The sequence below is a fragment of the Hirundo rustica genome, chromosome 2 (assembly GCF_015227805.2).
Source record: "Hirundo rustica isolate bHirRus1 chromosome 2, bHirRus1.pri.v3, whole genome shotgun sequence".
In the NCBI taxonomy this organism is placed as follows: domain Eukaryota; kingdom Metazoa; phylum Chordata; class Aves; order Passeriformes; family Hirundinidae; genus Hirundo; species Hirundo rustica.
The window spans coordinates 59,450,859-59,467,029 of record NC_053451.1 but is presented as its reverse complement, the minus strand read 5'-3'; the positions used below and the strand labels follow the sequence as shown (position 1 = coordinate 59,467,029).

The following is a 16,171-nucleotide window of genomic DNA, read 5'->3' as shown; positions in this document are numbered from 1 at the left end:
CAATATGAAAACAAATAACACACAGCAATAATGTTGGTAAGATAACATCTCAATGTTTAAGAGAAGAAACCAGCTCAGGAATCAGATGAAACATTTCACCAGTTTTGCATTCCAAGCCTCCACAAAATAATTTTTCTAGCATAAAAACAAATCCAAGGTTTGAGTCAGTGAAAACTCTCTTCTGCTTCCCTTAAAAAAAAAAAAAAAAAAAAAAAAAAAAAAAAAAAAAAAAAAAAAAAAAAAAAAAAAAAAAAAGGAAAATGAGGAAATCTGTTTGCTGCTATAAATACTTGAACATTTCTGTTGTACTTTTCCAGCTGTCAAAAAATTTCTTCATAGAGTTTTGGCCTTCAAGAAATTCCCAAAGCTAGTCATTTGCCCAGCTGTACATTACCATTACTGTGTGTTTTCCTGATGGAGATTATGCATACACTGATGGAACATAATGTTCTATAATATGACATAAAGCAATAATAGCATGCAATATAATCCTTGTTATATCTTTAATAATGAGATAAAACTAAATTACAGCATTTGATTTTGCTGACTTAATTTCAGATGCTCATCTTTTACAGGAAACCTAATCTATGCCAGAAGTGGCCATTGAGGATCATCAGCAGTACAGCTAAAATATAGAAATAGAGTTCAATTACATCCAACGGTTAAAACTGAATTTAAAGACTGCAAGATCATTTGCACAGAATACTGTCATTTTTCACCTTGCAAGTTTAAATATGCTTGCATAGTCTTTGATAGATTCTCCCACAGCAAACAGAATACTTGCATACAATTTACCCTTCAGAATCCCATCAGCTTTTAAGTGATTTTTGCACATTTCCTGAATATTATGGCATTGTTTAAAAAGCAATTTTAGATTATCACAGGATTAAAAATAACTTCACAGGGCTTTATGTTTGTTTTGCTCCCTGAACATTCCTCATTTGTTATTATTTGTTTGTTTATTGTATTACAAAAAATTATTCAAACACCAGTAATGAAAGGGATCTATTGTGTACACATTGTACAAATACATACTTAGGAAGAGTTACTACTTAAAAGATATTACTGTGATAAAGAGCAAATTACTCTGCCAGCAGTTATTAATGTTTCTTGATACTTCCCCATAAGACTCTGGAAGTTGAGGGTTTTGTGTTCTTTATTGTTTTACTAGGCCTGAAGTCCTGCAAGCTGAACTTTGTTCAAAATTTATCTTTTCTAGAAAACTTCCTTACAGTTAGATCTGTATATAACTTGGAATAAGAGAAGGAGAATTAGATATTCTGGCATTTCATAAAAGAAAAAAAAAAAAAAAAATACTGTATCTTTAAGTCTTGGCGTGAAAACTCAAATTTTTCTTTGGAAAATCTTTCTTTTTTTATTCCTTATTACTGTAATAGTTGACAAAAAATGGTTTCTTCAGTAGTGTTAAACTATTTTTCAGTGTGTTTTTCCAAACTTCATGCTACTTCTTGTACGCAATTTCTGAAAACAATATATAGCATAATTTCCTTCTCATGTCCTGAGCAATTGCAGGATTACATTTGACCAAAGAGCTTACTAGCAATTCAAATTTGAATGGATTGTGTAAGTATGGTAGCTCAGTCTTTTTCTCTTTATTAAGAAAGAATGAGTATAGCAAGAGAGAACAAACCTTAGGAAATCATGCATATTACAAATACATTTAAATAATTCCATTTGTTAAAAATAAAGACTGTAGAAGTTCTTGATCAGTACTGCTCATCTTATCAAATATTATTAGGTCCATAAAGGCTTTTAAAATAGCAGAAACAAGCTCTAAAATTACAGTGAGGACTTACATCCTTGACATCAGAGACCAGGATCAATTCATAGGGGTTTTCTATCTGCTTAATGATAATCTTAGTATTACTTAAATATCTAAGAAAAATCTTGGACCTGAAAGCCTTTCAGTGTAATTTAACATATCAATCTATTTTACATACATACAATATTTATTTATATCCATTTCTGGCAAAATTATGATTTGCTGTAAATTTTTTTCTGTATGCTGGTGATGTGACTTTGAGCTGTGACAGAATATGTTTAGTGATGGTGGTATTGGTTTGGCTTGATCTCGGAGATCTTTCCCAAAATGGATTCTATAAGTCTATGGCTCTATGTCTTCAGCCCTTAATTGTGTTCATTCTTCTACTGCATGACTTTTAGTTCTGTTCTAGGTTTTAGCTGAAAGGTAGGAGAGATTGTTCCATGTTATAATTTCTAGAGAAGACACACTGGCACCATATTTAAAATATTTTCATAGTTTTTATCAGGTTATGACAGATCCAAAAAGTACAAAATGTCAAAAAGTGGGGATTTTATATATACGAGTTTTAGATGCTCTTTTATTTTGATCATGAATTCTATTAAAAAAAAAAAAAAAAAATCCCTCTGTTCAACATACTCAAACAAATTCCTGTACCACAATAATGTTTCACACACTTCTGAAAACTCTTTTGAATAACCATTCACAGTGTTGATAAAAATCACATTTACAAATATACTGATATCTTCTTTCTGTTTGTGGAAACTGAATGGTTTCAGTTGATTCTAATTTTCTAGTACTTAAACTTTACTTCTTGCCCTGAGTTCTTCCCTTCTACTGTTTACCCTTGATGAGATATTTCTGCAAGCCAACGGGATTCTGTTCTAAAAATATGACTACAGCAGGACCTGGTTTGAAATAGAAGAGCTTTTCCCCCCTTCACTTTTCCCTTCACTCTTACTTTGTTTCTCATTTCCTTTCTGGTTTATTATTATTATTTTTATTATTCCTTTACCTCTCTCTCCCTTTAAAATATAGCTTAGGTACTAAATGAGTAAAATACTAAGACACAAACCATATAATTTAAATTCAAATTTGTAATTTCCCATGAACATAACCACGTTCTCTCAATTCAGAAACATCTCATACAAGCAGCATCAGGTCTAACAGGTATATTTACATTCCTCCAGGGCATGGAGCCACCAGGCTGGGCTCCAAGAACTGTATAGGATATTCCTGGGTGAAAATTATTTGAGGCAGCAGTAACCTTGTCCCAGGGAGGGAGGGAGGGAGGGAGGAAGGGAGGGAGGAAGGGAGGGAGGATGGGAGGGAGGATGGGAGGGAGGATGGGAGGGAGGATGGGAGGGAGGATGGGAGGTAGGAAGGGAGGGAGGAAGGGAGGGAGGAAGGGAGGGAGGAAGGGAGGGAGGAAGGGAGGGAGGAAGGGAGGAAGGAAGGAAGGAAGGAAATCTGTTATTTAGAATCCTGGTAATTTCTAAAAGCAATTTCAGTGACCAGCCTTAGGTTGCACTAAAGAACCACCTACTTGACTAATTTTTTGAGTACTCAGCAGAGAAGAAATGCAATGCTAAGGGCCTTCTTAGTCAGTAATGTGCTCTGAGCTGTCCTCTGGTGTAGAAATACCTGAGATGATAAATATTTTTCTTTCCCAGATATTTCATCTGAGGCATGAGATTGCTTTGAATAATTTGTGTGTCCATTGGGTGACAAATACAATTCTGGTATCATGCAGAAGTAAGGTAACACCACTTTTTTACTCCCCTAACTAGAGCTAACTTCATATAAGTCTCCATAACACACTTTTGAATTACTGCATTTTCAGAAATATCCAAGAGGATTCAGAGATACTGCTGATTGCCTCAGGCACTATATGTTTTGCCTTCAGCTTCCCCCCACACACATCAAGCTTTTCTGCTTAAAGCTTCTGGGTTGCACAGAGAAGGCTTATGTTCAGACCTACTGTGACATGGAAAGCTACATCAAATTACTTCTTTCTAAAATGTTCTTGTTCATTTTATGTTAAATTTTATACCTACTTTTTAAGTTCTGACTATGTGAGATTTTTGAAATATAAAAAAAGTTAACACAGCATCTTATTATCCAAATCTATCATATTGTGTGCCATAGGCCATCATTCAAAAACACTTCAGGGTTTAGCAATTACATTAGAAATACATCATTTACCACAGAAAAACACTAGCCAGAAAATTTATTTCCTGTTCCTACAATTGCTTATTTTCTCTGGTTAAGACAAAACCAAGGAAGAAGGTAAGGCCTGTAACCCTAATAAAAAATTCCATCTGTAGCAGTATGAAAAAACAGAAGTGCTCTACCAACAGGATAGATCTGTGCTTTTCAACTTGAACCACTTCAGCTTTCATGTCCATTAACTCTTGAGCTGTCCTGCTGAGGCAGTCATCAAGATTGCCAATTGTGATGGTGTTTATGCTGAGAGTGTTTGTCCACAAGCAAACAAAAAACATTAACTAAGATAAAGGCCAGCAATTTTGAAACTACTGCCCTCAGTCTTGTGAAAAATATTTTCTGATACGGAATCAGATGAAAAGTCAAAAAGAAGTCCTTAACTTTTAATCCAATTGAATGCACAGTATTTTGTAAGCACTTTTAATTAATTTTGAGTAACATTCAGAAAGTTTTTGAAAATTTGGAACATTTGGAGGTGACGATTAGGAAAATTTCCTGGCAGGATGGGAAAAGATACTGTAGATACTTTGGGTATTCTTTGGACCCTGACACTATGATCACAATTTTATTAATCATACATATTTATAGCTTTACATACATTGCATGAAAACTCTGGTGCTCTTAGTTTGCTGATTGTCACATGAATAGGGGAGATTTTCTCAGCCCTTACTATTTGCTCTGTCTGGCAGTGCCTCAGAAAAGCCAAGACCCTCGTGCCCAATCAGTCTGTCAGCATCCTGTTATGGGGACCGTTCACTGAGCAACTCTGCTGGACTGGAGAGTAGTTTTACTGACTTGTTCAGGGACAGATATCAAGAAGAGATCCCTCAGCTGGTCTTTCCACTTTGAGTATTTTCCCCACTGCCAGCAATTGCCAAGGCCCATGAAGGTCTCACACCAACAGTTTAGAGAATAACACTCTTTGTTAATACAAAAATGTGACAGGTTAAAGTTCAAGGATTGTTTGTGGAGGTGTCTGACTACAGAAACATATTCAAAGCAATGCACAGACAATCTCTAATCCCCAATAAATGTATTCAGTACACAGAGAATGTAGTTCTTACCCATTCCTATGAGTGAGAGGACAGGTTCAACCCATCAACTGATTTCAGCAGTTGCAATGGAATCTTCCCTAAACTTCCCCTTTTTCAATATACTTTTATACAATTTCTTTATGTTTAGGTAGAGCTTTAATGACTCTAGTCATACAAGCCTTTGTTATTGATTGAAGCAAAATTCTCTTGCTTTGATCCTAAAATTACAGTCAATAAAGGATCGGCACTTCCTCAGTGAAGGGTGATCATACCTTGGGATGGGTAACTTGGGGGTAGAGTTGTGTGTTAGTATTACAATTAGGTTAAAATAAACCAAGTTCATCCAAGGAGAGCAATTTTGCCACAGTTCCTGCCTTGAGAGCAAGGCACCCTCTCCTGACATCTGCTATGGAGTTTATCAGCTGCAAAGTACCATCGAGCTCACTTCCCTGAAAGGGTTTCAACAGAGCCTTGGTTGGCCACAGGGTTTCTACTCTGCTCCACCTTCCATTCCATCCCCTCAGCCAGTGCTTATGGTTGGAGACTGTGTGTGTGTGGAATCTTTGTGGACCACATTCCATCCAGAAAAGAGCAGCTGCATTATTCAACCCTGGTGAGGCTGCACCTGGAGCACTCTGTCCAGTTCTGAGCTCCTTAGTACATGAAGCTCCTGGAGGAATGGGACGATGATAGGGGATGGGAGAAATTCTCTTATGAGGATAAGCTGACATTGTTGGGCCTGTTCAGCATCAAGAAAGGAAGACAGAGGAGATCATAGCAATGTCTGTGTGTATCTGAAGGAAGGGTTTGAAGAGGATGTAGCCAGGTTTTTCTCAGTGGTGCCAAGCAATAGGACAAGAGGCAAAAGAGACTTAGGCCCAGAAAGTTCTACTTGAACATGAGGAAAATTTCTTTACTGTGCAGCTGACTAGAACAGGTCACTGTTCTGGTGGAACAGTGTTACCTGGAGGGGTTGCTGAGTGTCCTTCCTTGGAGATATCAAGAATTAATCTGGATGCAATTCTGTGCCATGTGCTTAAGAAGACCCTGCTTCAGCAGGGAGGTTGGATCCGATGGCCCCACTGTGGTTCTTTCCAACATTTCCTGTTCTGCGATCCTGTGAGTTACAACCATACTTTAAAGTCAGAATGAAAAAACAAATTAAAGACATCAATAAAATTAAGCCACTAGCAAAGCCCAATTTACAAAGAAATGTGAATCATGAGACATCCTGATTCCAAGAATTCTTCATACACAAATACTTGGTTCTCATTACAGTGCTTCAATTAAATTGTCTTTGCAGCATTGCCTGTGGTATGTGATATATGGCATGGAAAGATTAAGGAGATAGTTTTGTGGGGAAAGCATACCATAAACATCAAGGCCTTTCCTGGCAATTTTCAACCACTGTCTAACAAATAATGTCCTATTAACTTATATCCATTGATCACAACAATATTGATGTAACGCAACAGGGGGAAAGATAATTTGGAAGTTCTAGTCCCATGAAGAATTGGGTAGCACATGTTACTATAGTCCTGTTGTAGACACACATTCTATACATGCATATATATTATATATCAATACTCACAATATATAGAGATACATAAATATAAAAATTCTATGAATTTGAAAATACTGTTTCTCACATGTAAATTTCAAGGCAAGAAGATATGGAATATCAGCCTAAGACAATCAATCTTCCATTTTTAGCAGATTTATTGACTGTGCTGTACACTCAGGTTCATGTGTCTTTCATGACAACTATGTTCATCCCTAGAGGGGACAGAATTAGGAACTCATACAGTACAATGTAGACCAAAAAAATTTGTCTTCCAAAGCTCTGCAATTTAGATGAATTAGTAAATGTATATGCAGACAAGTGAGCAGGAAAGAAAGGCTCCTTAAATAAATGGGTACATGAATTTTCCATCCTCTTCCTACTCTTTTCTGATTTGTTTTGTTTTGAGAAAATCCTTATAAAGTAAATATTTATATAAAAGTTTTTTCAATCAATCAAATAATCAGTCAATCAATCTTAATCAGTCAATCTTTTCATTCAATGTTAATAATATTGCCAATAAGTACAGAGAATAGATCCATCAGCTAAGATCCAAGAGAGTTAGAATTTGAAAAATAGAAAACTACTCTATTAGATGCACACTCCTAATATGGTACTTATTTAGTTGGGGTTTTTTATAAGGCTGAATTGCACTTTACCTGTTACTAAGAATGGATTAAAGATAAGGTTTTTTTCTGTAAAAGACAGACAAAATTTGCTATATTAGGCCAGAAAATACCCCCAACAAGCTACATATAATTCTGGAAGAAGATGAAGAACACTAGTAATTACGAAAGTGTTTATTACTGTGGCTTGGGGGAAAAAAAAAAACATTTTCTAAATATTTACTAAGGGTTTTCACTTATTTACTAGCATCAGCTGTATCTCCAGCTATTGGTCATAAAATCCATACCTAGAAACCTTTTGTTTATATTGTTTTTTCAGTAATAATTACTCCAGACAAAGTCAGAAGCTTGTTCTGCTAAAAGGAACAAAAGAAAGGACAGTATACTGCTGCAGAAAACTTTGTTCTGGGATATACACATATATTTTCATACATACATACATATATATATGTACGTCATGTTGGTTGTCTCGAACATCCTACTTGAAGATAAAATTCATACAACGCAAATGCAAATTGCCTGCATGTCATGTATTGAGAGATATTTACATTTTCCTGGAAAACACTGTTTCTGCATTTCTCAGTGAATACTGAATATCTACACCTTGATCTTAGCTCATGGCTTTTCTGTTTTGTAAATTGACAAATAGTCTGCAGATACCACTGAATATGTATAATTAACCCCTGCTTGTACATCAACCTTTCTTCCAGATTTCAGGCAGGGAGTTGTAATTGCAAGAAACAGAAGGATTTACATTTACTGTGCATACCTAGAAAAATAAAATTATATTTTATAAATAAATATTATGTATTACAAAATTTTCTTCAGCAATTTTTTCATGCAAGTATATACAACCACATATAAAATGCACATTTTAATTTCATTGCTGGTTTTAGTTGACAATTTAAGTAAAGATCCACATTTTAAGTTAAAAATAATAAAATAAATAAATAAATAAAAATCAGTCACACCCTTGAAATTCATCAGCAAGGAGTGCTTACCTTCTTCAGGCTCAGATGTTAGATTTGCCCAGGACAAAACAGCCAGCTCAAAGTTGGTTCCCTCGTCCTGTTTTTGATTCTCATGAATACCAATAAGCAAGCTGATAAACTTACCTATCACTTATTTAACTGGCCATGTACACTAATTAGATTCTGCTAAAGGACAGCCATTCGGAGAAGTAGATTAATTCAGGTTTTTCACTCATCAATCTTGCAAAAAAAGAGGACGTACTTATTCTTATCCACACAGTGGTTGATTTTTTAAATGGCTCTGTAGTTTTACAGCAATGTCTGACATTCATCTCACTTCAGGGTATGCTGCTTCGGGTCCCTTTGAAAGTTTAAAAGCATAAGAACAAGTTTGCAAGAAACTTGCATAAACAGAAATAACTAGGTTACGAAAATGCTTAGTATTAATCTTTACTTGGTCCATTCACTGATTTTTTTTCACATTTAACTTAAAAAGGAAGGGAAAATCTGATTAAAAACAAATGTGTTCTTCTTAAATGACCATTTTATAATGTAGAACAATACAATAAGATTTTTAGACAAGCAGTCATTTATTAAGTTAGAGTTAAGTTCTATATCAGATATTAAAACATTAACAAAACAGGGAATTAATTTACTCGTTGAGAGTTGATTTGTCATATTACAGCTGTTTTGCAAATGTAGTGCATTTAAATCTGAAGACTGTGAGATACACATCACTCCCAATTCAAGTCATGGACAGGAGCATAAATCAAGAAATGGGGATCAGAGGAGTCTATTAAAACAACAGTGTCTTCTAAGCAGTATCTAATAAGAAACAAATATTACTTTCTTATTACCACAACTCCATGAACCTACAGATACCATTTAATGGAGAAAATTTCACAGTGAGTTTTAGGTAGAGCACCAATATTTAGCTTTAATAACAAATTTATATTTTTTGCAACAATAATGTATATGCTTGGCAAAAAACAATAAAATAAGAAAACACATCAACAGTCCACAAATGCAAGGGTTTGTTTGTTTGTTTTTCCTGTTGGATTCTGATTACAGGAGTTGATAAGGCTTTAGAAATGCCACTAAACAAGCTTCATGTTTCATCAGTATTTAAAAATATTTTTCAATCAAGAATAGACTGTAAGACTGGATGAATGTTACTTTTTTTTTTTTTTTTTTTTTTTTAGAAATAAGAAGATACTATTAGAAATATGCAGCTACTCCAAAGATTAGATTCATCCCTTCCAGTTTTGGAACATCCATTATCAAATAGCGTATTCCACATTCATCTGTGTCTTTTTCTCATTCTCCTAACTGAAAGGATGTCTACAGAAACTATTCTAGACAAGAAGAAGAAATAAAAAACTTGGCAGTGCATAATTTTGGGGTTGCATTTTCTCATTCTAGGCCTCAGTCATATAAAATTTAGTAGATCCTTTTGATTTCTTTAATATTATTTCTATGGATTCTATTAAGAGACACCTAGAATACATTTTTCTATGACGAGCACAGATTGTGGCAAAACATCTGAAGAGGAACTTATGGGAAGCCTATTAAAAAAGTAGTAGACCTGTTATTCCTTGAGAACTCTAAAAATGGAACCAAGAACAGAATCTTGTGTACCTCTGTGGTCTGAGCATGACGTTTACTTTTTAACAAAAGCCGGAAGTCTATTTTAGCCATGAGCTGAAATGCTGAGCTTCCGGAAGATCCACTTCTCTTACCTTAACATTCAGTAATCTCAAAACCACACTTTGAATTTCTGAATTATCCAAGTACAAAAAGTCTTTCACTATAGCTATTGTCTTGCTTCCTTCTTCCTACAGCTATATACCTGCATGGTTGGTACAGGATCTGTCAGTCTTCTGTGAGTTGCTAATCCATAATGCTAAACAGGTTTCAGATTTCTGTGGAGCACACCAACATTTTAAAACATTGTACATAACAAGAAATTGAAGAAAAAGGAAATTATTAGTGATCTGTTAGTTAGTGAGCTTTGAGCTTAGGCTAAACATGACCTGTGAAGTGTCCCTTCCATTTTTTGTAGAGAAAGAAATTAATTGAGAAAAAAAAAAAGTAATTTCTTTTTCCATTGTCCTTCCTTATCTACTTTTTTAAAAAGTAAAGCTGCAGTAGTATGAAGAAAAGGTTAACTTTTTAAGTTAAAGAAGAGGAGGTATCTGGGATTTTCTTTCAAAAAGTCCCCAGAGACTTGTGTCAACTAATGTTCAGCATTTGCTCTGAAATGAAGAATAACGGTTAAGTGAGATGTCTGAGTTGCATAAGCTTTTATCAGCCATCTGTTTAAACATGAAAATAAACTGTAAAAGCTTAGAAGCTGTTTTATTTCAGCAGGAAAAAAAAAAAAAAAAAAAAAAAGGCAAGGGATGATTAAAATTGAACAAAGCAAGAAAAAAATTTGGTTTTTTATTTAGCTATTTTAAGTTATTAATACTTTTAGATATGTTTATTCAGAGAGTTGGTTAAATTACTACCATTCTGCCATCATTCAATTTTCTTGCAAAGCAATACAAAAGACTGTGTCTGATCTGGGATTATGATGCACTTTTTTCCAAAACTTGGCATGACATTTCAAAAATTTTAGAGACCCAAGATAACTTTGAAGTTAGATGAACCATAATCCTTGAATAAAATCAATGTAAGACCCAAGGTTTTCTTACAAATCACACACAATATATATACAAGTAATGAAAGAATATACAACTAACCCAATATCTTAAGGACTCTGAGAAAATTTTGAATCATTATTTTGGTAAACATAAAACTTTGCATTAACCTATACCTAAAAATGCATTTAAAGGTGTACAATATGAGATATCATCAAATCATGACAATTAAATACACTGTGCTATGCTCTGTCCATACATGCCTTAAACAAATGTTATAAAAAACCATTTGGTTATTCTGCATGGATTAAATAGGTGATGTACGGATTACATAACTCAAAGATATATTGTGTTATCTTCTATGTCATCACAGGAATTTTATTTTACATCCATTTTCATATGCTGTAAATGGATTCAGGTAGCAAACCCACTTCTAGTTAAGGGAAAAGATGTACTCTGAGAAATAAAATACTTTTTAAAAATTATTTTCAAGTATTCTTTCATTGGTGATGATTTTGATTTTTGATTTTTTGTGTGTGGTTTTTGGTGATCTTTTTATTTGTTTAGTATTGATTTTTTTTTTTTTTTTTTTTTTTTTTTTAATATATGAACAGCTGCATTCTGAATTTACATTCAGGTACAATGAAGGGTGGTAAAAATGTAACTTAAAGTCACTAGAAGCGAAGTTGAAAAAAAGTCAAGTTTGTTAGTAGGATAAGGGTAAAATTAGATACTTGTTGCATTTGCATTTACAAATGTTTACTGAAGTTTAGAGACAAATTTTAAACAGACAAATAAAAAAAATATGTTTCTAGACCATTTTGATGAGCATGCTCTATACAGCCTTAGTGAAAGATGAAATCAATCTTTCTCTCAAAGCATTAATATTTTAGAACCAGCTCTGTTGACCTTATTTGGACACCAATGCCTCAATGTCTTCCTTGTAATGAGGTGCCACAAAATTAATGCAGGATTTGAGGTATGGCCTCACCAGTACAGGATGATGATCACTATCCTGGTCCTGTGGGCCATTTTAATGCTGATATAAACCAGGATGCCCCTCACCTTGTTGGTCACCTGGGCGTTAGATATTCAGTTGTTTGTCTACTAAAACCCTCAGATCTTTCTAAGTGTAGAGAGTGAAGTCCTTGTCTGCCAGGAATCACTCTGCTTTTAGCTTGTAGCCTCTTATGGAGTTGTTGTGACACAAATGCAGGACTAGGAACGTGACCTTTTTCAACCTCTTACCATTACCTCAGCCTGTTAACGCAGTCCAGATCCCTCTGAAATTCCTACCCACAAGCAAATCAAAACTTCTGTCCAACTTGTTATCCTCTGTAAATTGACTCAAAATTCATTCAATCCCGTGATCCAGATCATTGATAAAGATATTGAACAAGACAGGAACCAATACTGACTCCTGGAGACTGGTTGCCAGCTGGATTTAGCTCCATTCACCACCACCCTCTCGACCTGGACATCTGTCCAGTTCTTTACCTGGTGAAGAGTGCACCTGTCCAAGCCACAAGCAGCCATTTTCTCCAGGAGAATGCTGTGGGAAATAGTATCTAAGATTTTTTAAAGTCCATAATGACAGCCCTTCCCTCATCCACCAAGCAGCACACACTGTCATACAAGATCAATTCAGTCAAGCAGGACCTGCCTTTCCTAAAACCTGTGTTGACTGGGCCTGATCCCCTGGTTATCCTGCAGATGCCATGTGATGGCGCTCAAGACAATCTCTTCTATAACCTTCCCTGGCACTGAGGCCAGGCTGAGAGACCTGTAGTTCCCTGGATCCTTTCTAGCCCCTCTAGTAAGTGGACATCACAATAACTTTCAGTCACCTGGGTCCTGCTTCATTAGTCAGAACTGTTGGTAAATGATTGAAAGGGGCTTGGTGAGAACTTCCATCATCTCTCTCTCCCAAAATCTCTTGGGTGGGCCAGTCTTAGACTCATGTCTAAGTATTGTAACAGGTTGTTGGCCATTTTCCCCTGGATTATGGGGCTCCATTCTGTTCTCTGTCCCTGTCTTCCAGCTCAGGGGTCTGGGTAATCGGAGAACAACTGGTCTTACTATTAAAGACGGGGGTAAAGGAAACATTAAGTACTTCTACCTTTTCTCATGCTTTGTCACTATTGTTTCCCTCTGTGTCCAATGAAAGATGGAGGTTCTCCTTCGCCCTCCTTGTGTTGCTGTTGTATCTATAGGAACAATTTTTGATGTAATTTATGGCAGTAGACAGTTTAAGGCCTATTTGTGTCTTGGTTTTGAAAGACAGTTGTCTGCCAGGGGAAACTAAAGCCTCCCTTGGAATGGGGTATGAAAACCCTCTTCCCTCCAATTATTATAATTTTGCAATTAGAGGCTCTCAGGCAAAGATATAGGAATCAGGAGTAACAGTTCTTGGATAATGCAAATGGAGAGAGAAAGGGATTTCATTGGAAGTCATTTGTTAAAATTTACAACTGCAGGCCTGTATTGCCTTTTTTGCTGGTTTTTTTTTTTTTTTCCCTCTCTGCTTTTCAGTGTCTGTGGTATGAAACTGGGAGTGTTCTTTCTAAAGGTTCTAAGGAAATAGAGGCTATAGCTCAAATTTGGTTTTTTCGAATATAAACTGTTATCTAATTTATCTATGTGCCCTTAATAATCAAAGTACAACTTTCAAATTAATTTATTATTTTCTTTAACTTCTATGTTGTTACATTATATTTTAATATTCATCATAATTGCTACAGAGATGCATTTGGGAGCATACAAGAGACATTACAGAGCAGAAATGAGATGGTCCAGATCAATAAAGAAATCATACAGACTACAGGAAGACACTTACTCGAAATCTATGACTTATGGAGCTTTGAATTAAGTCCTTCTTCTTAGAATACAGTGTGATGGCAAGTGCATAGTCTCCACCCCTTAAAACTTAATGAAAGTTAATAATGCTGTAAGAATAATCTGAAATTCAAAACATTGTTTTTATTTTTAATTATTTTTACTTGATTGAAAAGCAACTAGATCTGGGTGAAGAAGAGCTGAGTGAAATATTGTTTCCTGTTTTTGACTTAGCAATTGGAGTGGAACATTAAAAAAATATTGAAAATGAAATGTCTTCTTGACATTTTAGCATAAATGTTTATGGCAGTGTAGCTGTTTGTGAAAAACACGTCTGTCCCACTGACACTGTCACATGGTGTTAAAAAAATAACTGCAGGATAAAGCTGTAGTTGTTCATCATAATAAAAGAGGAGTTTACTCAAGGACTAAAGCAATGAATTCCTTTCACTTAATGAAATGGCTAATAGGTGTGCCCCTTTCTCTCCAGAGCCTGGCTAAAGAGAGGAGAATGAGTTCAAGAGAGGTAAAAAAATGTTATCAAAGACTTGCAAAAAATTGTTTCATTTCTAAAAGTTAAGGAATTTTCTTTTTTACTTCAGGCAAGGGTTATACTTCTCTGTCTTCTTTCAGTGCCATGTTATGTCTGAGGCTGGAAAAAGAGGTGCCAAAATATTGTGAAAAGCTGTTCTCATGGCATTTTCTTCTAAGACCGAGGCTGCTAAAAAAATCTGACAAAAAAAATCCTCTTTCCAGATTTTTGCCCAATTTTTCAGACTCAAGGGCTCGTGTAGTCCTAATAAGCTTCAGCGAAGCCTGTGAACATTTAGATGCTCATCTCAATCAAACCGAAATTCCAAACCTTCTGAGTCTCACCCGTCACCTATCTAAACCTAAAAGCTGCAATTCTACTTCCATCAATACTTTTCAAATGAACATCCATGTTCTTGAAGGAAATGTCTGAGTACACCAGGTATAACAGACTATACTAGGGAAGCGCATATCATTGATGCATTGTATATGGCACATCAATCAAAAGCTGAAAGATTAATCATCTGGTTTCTAAATTCACTTTCCAATGTTTACTAGCTGTTCTGGCATGCAGTTATGCACTATGCAAGAGATGCTTCCTTTCTTGTGAACCAAGCGACTATCTAATTTTTGACGTTTATAGGAAGGAAGAAATGCACTGAAAACTGGTCTTAATATAATGGGCTAGAGAAATATTTTTAGCCTCTTAAGCTCATGTATCACTTGTAGGTATTTAAAAACCACAGAGAGTAAGGGACTAGCAAGTATTAATAAAGACATCCACTGTGTTTACATAACATAGGTGTAATTAGAAAAGGGTTGAAGAGGTGGAGCAGGAAGTGTCAGAAAGCATATTTCACCTTCCTCTTACATATTCACAAATCCAGGAGAAATAGAAGCATGGCAGAAAAGTAAAGAAAGTAGAATGAAATAAACAAAACTATTCTCTATAAGCTGTGCAGTATTACTAGCAGCATCAGAGGTTCCTTGGATATCGTAATTGATTTTTTTCCAAAGAGAGAATAAAGTCACCCTGTCATGGGTGAAATTTTACCCTAATACTCATCTCACACACAAGACTACATTTTCCTTTGAAACAATGACATTTATGTATTTTATTCATTTCTGTAAGTTTCAACAAATTCCTAGGAATTTTACTATCAGTCTGAACCCAAAAATACAAAACAGTGTGAAAAGCAATTAAATACTTAATACATTAGATCTTTGAGCTTTATTAATTTTTTGCAATCTTTATCAAGTCAAACAAATGTGGAGCTGGTTCGCTGCAATGACATCCTAACACTACCTGCCTACTGAACCTGTGTTTTTCACTGTGTAGCCAACTGTCTAGCAGAACAGATTTCATTTTAAGGTGTTTATGGTGTAAAGATATCCAGGGTTAAACTTTTTTGACTCTACTGCTGATGACATAAAATACGGAAGAAAATTTCTGGTCTCTAGTTGAATGCCTGTTTTACCTTGCTAATTTCAATTATTTGTCACAGATATGTTTTAGGTAGACAGAGTTTTAGTTGCAGGCCCTAAATCTCCAGAACTTCCTAATGTTAATGATGTTAACAAAATTGATCAGACAAAATAAAAATACAATGCAGAAAGTGTTAAAAAATGCACTCACAGATCATTTTTCTGTTGCCCAAGCAGTCCTGCAGCCTTACATCATTTTCAGGTGGCATCAAATCAACCACAGTTCAATTTGGTTTAAAATGTGCTTTCCCAGCTGATGTGTATGAAGTGATTTTACTTCTTTAATGAGAGTGAATGTTTAGGCTGCCATGATTTCTGTTGCCTATGGAGAATTTTAGCAACACCTTTTGCTTGCAAGCAGCAAAAATAAAGCAGTGCATCAAAATCAAAAAGTTTTGTATTTTCCATGGCTGCTTAGGAAAATTACAGGTTTTACCCCCTAGAAAGCATCATTCTGATAGTTGCTGTAAGTGACTT

At 35.2% G+C, this 16,171-nt stretch overlaps 1 long non-coding RNA gene across 2 annotated transcripts; it reads right to left on the bottom strand.

The window, feature by feature from the left end:
- Nucleotides 1-1,597: 1,597 nt before the first annotated feature.
- Nucleotides 1,598-15,896, bottom strand: LOC120749193 (uncharacterized). 2 transcript variants are annotated; one of them, XR_005699583.1, is made up of 5 exons: nt 15,846-15,896; nt 8,346-8,562; nt 6,693-6,819; nt 6,008-6,160; nt 1,598-2,202 (listed from the first exon to the last, which is right to left on the bottom strand). It is a non-coding gene; the product is annotated as an uncharacterized LOC120749193 (long non-coding RNA). The 2 variants fall into 2 exon arrangements; XR_005699584.1 differs by lacking the exon at nt 15,846-15,896 and adding an exon at nt 13,680-13,745.
- Between the last annotated feature and the right edge of the window lie 275 nt (nt 15,897-16,171).